Source organism: Saimiri boliviensis, chromosome 8 (assembly GCF_048565385.1).
Source record: "Saimiri boliviensis isolate mSaiBol1 chromosome 8, mSaiBol1.pri, whole genome shotgun sequence".
In the NCBI taxonomy this organism is placed as follows: Eukaryota; Metazoa; Chordata; class Mammalia; order Primates; family Cebidae; genus Saimiri; species Saimiri boliviensis.
The window spans coordinates 128743685-128750803 of NC_133456.1; the positions used below are offsets into that span (position 1 = coordinate 128743685).

At 44.9% G+C, this 7119-nt stretch overlaps 1 long non-coding RNA gene across 1 annotated transcript; it reads right to left on the minus strand.

The window, feature by feature from the left end:
* Positions 1-212: 212 nt before the first annotated feature.
* On the minus strand, positions 213-5348 carry LOC141585288 (uncharacterized). The gene is made up of 4 exons (XR_012518688.1): positions 5292-5348; positions 3893-3942; positions 3370-3394; positions 213-279 (listed from the first exon to the last, which is right to left on the minus strand). It is a non-coding gene; the product is annotated as an uncharacterized LOC141585288 (long non-coding RNA).
* Positions 5349-7119: the final 1771 nt, after the last annotated feature.

Consider the following 7119-nt stretch of genomic DNA (forward strand, 5'->3'; position numbering starts at 1 on the left):
CAGTGTGTGGTTCATGCTGTCATTTTCTCTCACTGTCTTAAATCGAGTCTCTGTCAAGAAGAGACTGTCGCTCAAAACTCCCCTAACCAAGGAAATTCTGTAAATCTTCTGCAATTTATATGGCAAAATTCTCATATCTTATATAAGATTTTCTGATCCTAATTCTCGAAGACAAAGTCAAGAAAGTAACTGTTTCACTGAGACCCCTTAGATTCATATCCCATTTTACCTGGTTCTCTGCAGAGTCCCCAGAAGGTTCTTCCTGCTGAACAGCAGGCCCTACAAGGATGCAAAGTGACCATCAGCTCCTTGGTGGTGTTGCTCATTAACAATTCAGGGGGCCGGGCGCGGTGGCTCAAGCCTGTTATCCCAGCACTTTGGGAGGCCGAGGCAGGTGGATCATGAGGTCAAGAGCGAGACCATCCTGGTCAACATGGTGAAACCCCGTCTCTACTAAAACTACAAAAAATTAGCTGGGCATGGTGGTGTGTGCCTGTAATCCCAGCTACTCAGGAGGCTGAGGAAGGAGAATTGACTGAACCCAGGAGGCAGAGGTTGCGGTGAGCCGAGATTGCGCCATTGCACTCCAGCCTGGGTAACAAGAGTGAAACTCTGTCTCAAAAAAAAAAAAAAAAAAAACAATTCAGGGGCATGCCATGATGTGGGTGAAGAAGGAGGGTCACAGGGAAAGGACAAGAGCAGAAAAGAAAGGGAATCAGAGTCTTTGGGTTTGTAGCTCCAGGCCACCACAATGTGAAATAGTCCATCTCAAACATGGCACACCACCCAGGGCAGGTGATGTTTCCCAGCAGCTTCTCAGGGCTCCTCCTTTCTAATCTGACCTGAGCCATCTTGCCCTCCCTATTCATTTCTTCCAAAGTCATTTCCTCCCACAATTCACAAGTAGTGTGACTCTGGCTATGACTCCATCTCTAACGTTTTGTACTTGATAAGGAACAACCTTGATTCAGAGGCAATACTATATTCTGGCCAACAAATGCTATGGTATTTATTTATTTATTTACACTTTCTAACAATTTTTAAGAGCTAACAGTGATATATTTATTAATCCTTATTAAAAAGTTAAAACAAAATATGAAAATATTCAACGATCCTATCATTTGAAGAAAACCCCTACTTAGCATGTAATATTTGTCTTTCCACTCTTTATTTCCATCAACTCATGTGTGTTACATGAGGTCCGTTGCTGATCATACTCACACTGGTTCCAGGACTAGGACAGCCTTTCGTGAGGGGCAGAAGGTGGGACACTGATCCTCTCTAACCCAGCTGTGCAGAAGAATCTAGCTACACAAGGACCACCTGTCAGGTGACTGCCAGAAGTTATTCTTTGTCACCACAGGGAGATCAAGCCGGGCAACTACCCTAAAGTGTCTGGCCTAACCCTCAAGTTCACCCCTGCTGATCGTTGATTTCTGGGCTAAGTTGAACATTTCATAAACTCACTCCATTTCACTGTCTCAGTAATTTCTGGTGGTGCCCCTGCATCAACACACAGAAACATGGAGAAGACAAGAAACAAAGTAGCTCCTCTTTTGAGGCTTTTAGGAAGATGCCCACCATTCAGGCCCGCCATGAAGTCAGATCTCACCTCCGCCTTCAGATGAGGTTTGAACATTCCGGCTGTGCTCAGGTGATGGTGTAGAACTCACCCTCCTAATGTTGCACCTTTGTTTCCCCTCCACCTTCATGGCTTTGCTGCCCTCACGCCTTCCTTCTATTTCTCTAAATCATTTTTCTTGGCAGACCCAGGCCAAGGCCGTAGTCTGCTCTCTCTCTCATAGAGCAACCTGCGCAGCTGTCTATGAATTTTTAGAGCCATAATGTTGCTAACTCTGATCTCAAGCTTTAATCACTCACAGCAGAAAGCCCACTGTGTACCAAACAACAACAATAACAACAACAACAACAAAAAACCAGCAAAGAATATTCTAGAGATTAAAGAGGACTAGGGGAATTGGGTTATGAGGAGATGGCTTCTGAGGTTAACGTAAAACATTTTACAATCACAGAAGCCTCAGTGTTTTAAAATGTAGGATAGGTACTGACACCCATACAACCATCAAAGTCGATTTATATACAATAAGTTTCCACCAAATGTATACTCCAAGAAAAGAACTCAAGCTATGCTTTGGCTCAGTTGATATTCATATTTAAAGAAAACCCACTGCTTTGACTGGTTTTTCCAAGCGCCTTCAGAGGTAAACAAGAACCTTTGTCAAGAGTGGGTTCAACGGGGACCTCACAGAGCCTCTGCAGTTCCACAGCCATATTTGTTTTGCCCCACCTGAAATGCATGCCCAGCCTTCATCTTACTAGGATGGCAAGTGCTCACCCGGCCTCTCATACCCTGTGCACACCACGTGGTTCTCCTTTCACGCTGCTGTGTTTCTGTGCTGACAACACAGGAACCACAACTCGGGTGAGGTAGAAAATGCCGGAACTCCACATGACCTCGGCACAATCTATTCTGGGCCACGTTAGCTGATGGGGAGTATGAGGCCTCAATGAAGAAAGCTGGGGTGATTTCACCCTAACCCTGACTGCAGGCTCCTCTGTTCTGAGTTTCCCACCAGAACTGGCCATAGCATGAGGCTGTACCAGGGTCTAAATGCAGAGAAAGGAGCCCTGGCCCATGTTCCCTACTCAAGATGAGCTACGGATGATCAATTCTGAGGGCTTTGGTAGAAAAGGACTGTGAAGAACAGAAATGGCTAGAGTGAGCCATTGCAATGCCAGGAGGAAATAGGAAGGCCTATAAACACGTGAGGTTTATTTGAAAACCAAGCACAGCAGGGATTAGTAAATGAAAAAATACAGTTAGCAGAGACCCTGACACAGTTCTGTTCTTTTGGCTCACCTTGAGAATTGGCCTGGGTGTTGATGGAACTTCTTTTGGGTTAATTAAAGTGTCCTTTGCATGCAATCAATTGCATACATTGTAAGCTTACAAGTTTTTTCCTGTGCTGATAGTAAGACTACGATGGTGATGAAAATCCCTGTGGAGAATGTGAACACTAGGAAATCTGGGGATATGTATATATGGAAACCAGCACACACACTCCGAGACACAGTGACCATGGCACCGCATGAATTCTCAAAACCTGGGCCAGCCCCGTGCACAGGATCCCACTCCACCTGCAGAGAATGCAGTTGCTCCCAGGGACTGCAGAATGTGGCCGTTGTTCCTTATCTGGAAAAATCAATTCTCCCATCGCTGCCTAATTCCTCATTCACAACAGGAAGCTCAACTCAGTCTGCCTGTCTACAGGAAAACCAGTGAGACACTGCCACATTCCTCATCTTCTGGATTACTCATCACTATGACATTAGTTCCCCGATACTTACCCGCTTGCTGCAGTCCCACACCTTCCTGTAATGACAGAAAATAAATTGCTGTGAGCATCAGACCATGCTGTGTCCTGACTTTCGTGCACTTGGTGACATTAAAACACTAGAGGGAAACCAGTGTTCAATCAGAGAAATCCAAAATAAGAACAGAGCACACCGACTCATGCTAAAGACAAGTTTTTCTTGGACGATGTTTCCTTCCAACCATGTTTCTTGGCCATTAAGTGATTTTTGTCCCAAAAAGAAAACAGACTTGCTAAGGCAAAAAACTTGAGACCACACAGTGTGTGGTTGATGCTGTAATTTTCTCCCACTCTCTTAAATCAAGTCTCAGTCAAGAAGAGACTCTCGCTCAAAACTCCCCCAACCAAGGAAATTCTGTAAGTCATCTACAATTTATATGGTAAAATCCTCCTATCTTATATAAGATTCTCTGATCCTAATTCAAGAAGACAAAGTCAAGCAAGCAAGTGTTTCACTCAGACACAATATCTGGCCCAACATTCATATCCCATTATACCTGGTCCTCTGCAGCATCCCCAGAAGTGTCTTCCTGCTGAAGAGCAGGCCCTAGGAGGATAAAAAGTGACCGTCAGCACCTTGATGTTGTTGCTCATTAGCAATTCAGGGGCATGCCATGATGTGGGGTAGGAGGAGGGTGGCAGGAAAAGGACAGGAGCAGAAACGGGAATCAGGGCCTTTGGGTCTGTAGCTCCAGGCCACCACAACATGAAATAGCCCATCTCAAACACAGCACATGACACCGGGCAGGCTATTTTTCCCTGCAGCTTCTCAGGTCTCCTCCTTTCTAAGCTGACCTTAGCCATCTTGCCATCCCTTCTTCATCGCATTCAAAGTCATTTCCACCCGCAATCCACAGGTCGTGGTGCTCTGGCTGTGACTCTGCTCACCATGCCCCTGGGAAGACTCCTTTGTTCTCTTCTCATTGCTGTGTTTCTGAGCTGAGCACACAGCAACCATGACTAGGCTGAGGGAAAAAAGGCCCAAACTCTGCATGACCTGGGCACTATCTATTCTGGGCCATGTTAGCTGCTGGGCAGTATCAGGCCCCAGTGAAGAACGCTGTTGTGATTTCAACCTAACCCTGCCTTCAGGCTCCTGCCTTATCACTTTCCCAACAGAACTGGCCATAGCATGAGGCTGTACTGGGGTCTAAATGCACAGAAAGGAGTCCCAGCCCACTCTCCCTGCTCAAGATGGGCCACGGATGATTGATCTGAGGGCTTTGGTATAAAAGGCCTGTGAAGAATGGAAATGGCTAGAGTGAGCCACTGCAATGCCAGGAGGAAATAGGAAGGCCTGTAAACAGGTGAGGTTTATTTGAAAACCAAATAGATTAGGGAATCGTGAATGAAAAAAATAAAATTAGCAGAGATCCTGACACAGCTCTGTTCTTTTGGTATGCCTTTGGAATCAGCCTTGTTGTTGACAGAATTTCTTTTAGGTTAATTAAAGTGTCCTTTGCATGCAATCAAGTGCACACATCATAAGCTTACAAGTTGATTTTTTCCTGTACCTATACTAAGACTGCAACAGTGATGAGAATCCCTGTGGAGAATGTGAACACTAGCAAATCTGGGGATGTGTATGTACAGAAACCAACACACACACTCCAAGACACAGTGACCATGGCACCATATGAATTCACAAAGATGTGGGCCATCCCCACGGACAAGATCCCACCCAACCTTCAGAGAATGCAGTTGCTCCCAGGGACTGCAGAATGTGGCCATTGTGTCTTATCTGGAAAAATCATTTCTCCCATCACTGTCTAAGTCCTCATTTACAACAGGAAGCTCAACTCAGGCTGCCTGTCTACAGGAAAGCCAGTGAGACACTGCCACATTCCTCATCTTCTGGATTACTCATCAGTATGACGTTGGTTCCCCAATACTTACCTGCTTGCTGCAGTCCTGCAGCTTCCTGTAATGACAGAAAATAAATTGCTGTGAGCATCAGACCATGCTGTGTCCTGACTTTCCTGCACTTGGTGACATTAAAAAACAAGATGGAAACCGGTGTTGAACCAATGAAACCAAAAAGAACAGGGCAAACCGACTCATGCTAAGGACAAGGTTTTTTTGGCTGATGTTTCCTTCCAACAACATTGCTTGGCCATTAAGTGATTTTTGTCGCAAAAGAAAACAGACGAGGTAAAGCAAAAACTTGCGACCTCACAGTGTGTGGTTGATGCTATCATTTTCTCCCACTGTTAAATCGATTCTCAGTCAAGAAGGGACTGTCACTCAAAACTCCTCCAACAAGGGAAATTCTGTAAGTCACGTACAGTTTATACGGTAAAATTCTCACATCTTATATAAGATTCTCTGATTCTAATTCAAGAAGATAAAGTCAAGAAAGCAACTGTTTCACTCAGACACATCCTGTGGCCGGTCATGCATATCCCATTTTACCTGGCCCTCTGCAGCGTTCACGGAAGTGTCTTCCTGCTGAAGAGCAGTCCCTAGAAGGATGCAAAGTGACCATCAGCACCTTGGTGGTGTTGCTCATTAACTATTCAGCGGCCTGCCATAATGTTGGTGAAGGAGGGAAAGGACAGGAGCAGAAAGAAAGGGCATCTGGGCCTTTGGGTTTGTAGCTCCAGGCCACCACAGTATTAAATAGCCACAGAACAGCACACATGGTAGGCTGTGCTTCCCTGTAGCTTCTCAGGGCTCTTCCTTTCTAATCTGACGTAAGCTATTTTGCCCTCCCTTCTTCATCCCTTATAGGGTCATTTTCTCCTAGAATCCACAAATGGTGCTACTCTGGCTATTGCCCCATCTGAAAGATTTTGTACTTGATAAGGGACTACCTTGTTTCAGATAGAATATCAAATTCTAGCGAACATTTGCTATTGTATTTATTAACCCTTTGTTTTAAAAGTTAAGCCAAACGTTGGTAAGTCAATTAGCCTATCATTTAAAGATAACCCCTACTCAGCTGGTGATATTTGTGTTTTTACCCTTTATTTTCATCACCACTTGGGCGTGATATGGGGTCCATTGCTGCTGATGCTCACACTGGTTCCAGGACTGGGACAGCCCTTCACGAGTGGCAGCAGGTGGGGCGCTGATCCCCTCTAACCTAGCTGTGCAGTAGAATCCAGCAGAGGAGGTTGGCATCAGGCTAACAGCCAAAGTTCTCCTTGAGATCTTTTTGGGTGCTGTGTCTTGGGTATGTGTACTATTGAATTAGAGCATTTCTAGTTTTCATGATGACGATGTCACTAAATACAACAGGATATGTCCCTATGTGTTCTCCTTTTTTTACCAGCAACTAAGAAATAGCCCATCACTTAAGACCAATGACCTGGCAGCTGTCTCTGTGTGTTTCATATTAGTGACCACACCAAAGTCCACTGTACAATGAACCTACTCACACTCTGGGTCACCTGACCATTGAGAACATTCTACTGTGATTCACAGTGCTTGAGATCTTTATAGGCCAACATACCTCCACAAACACGCATAGATGCTAGGATCTTCTGACAAGTGACACCAGGGCCATGTGATAACTTCAAACTAGCAGCCCAGAGCATCAATCTCCCACCTATTCCCGAGTTTATCTTTGCCATTTCCATTTAGGTGAGCAAAAGTTTAAAAAAAATCATCTCTACATCATCTTCATATGAGGACTGGGGATATTAAACTCACCTTCAGCTACAGCTATGGTGGAGAATGAATGGATTGATTTATGGAAAAATAGAGTGGTGATTAAGTTTTG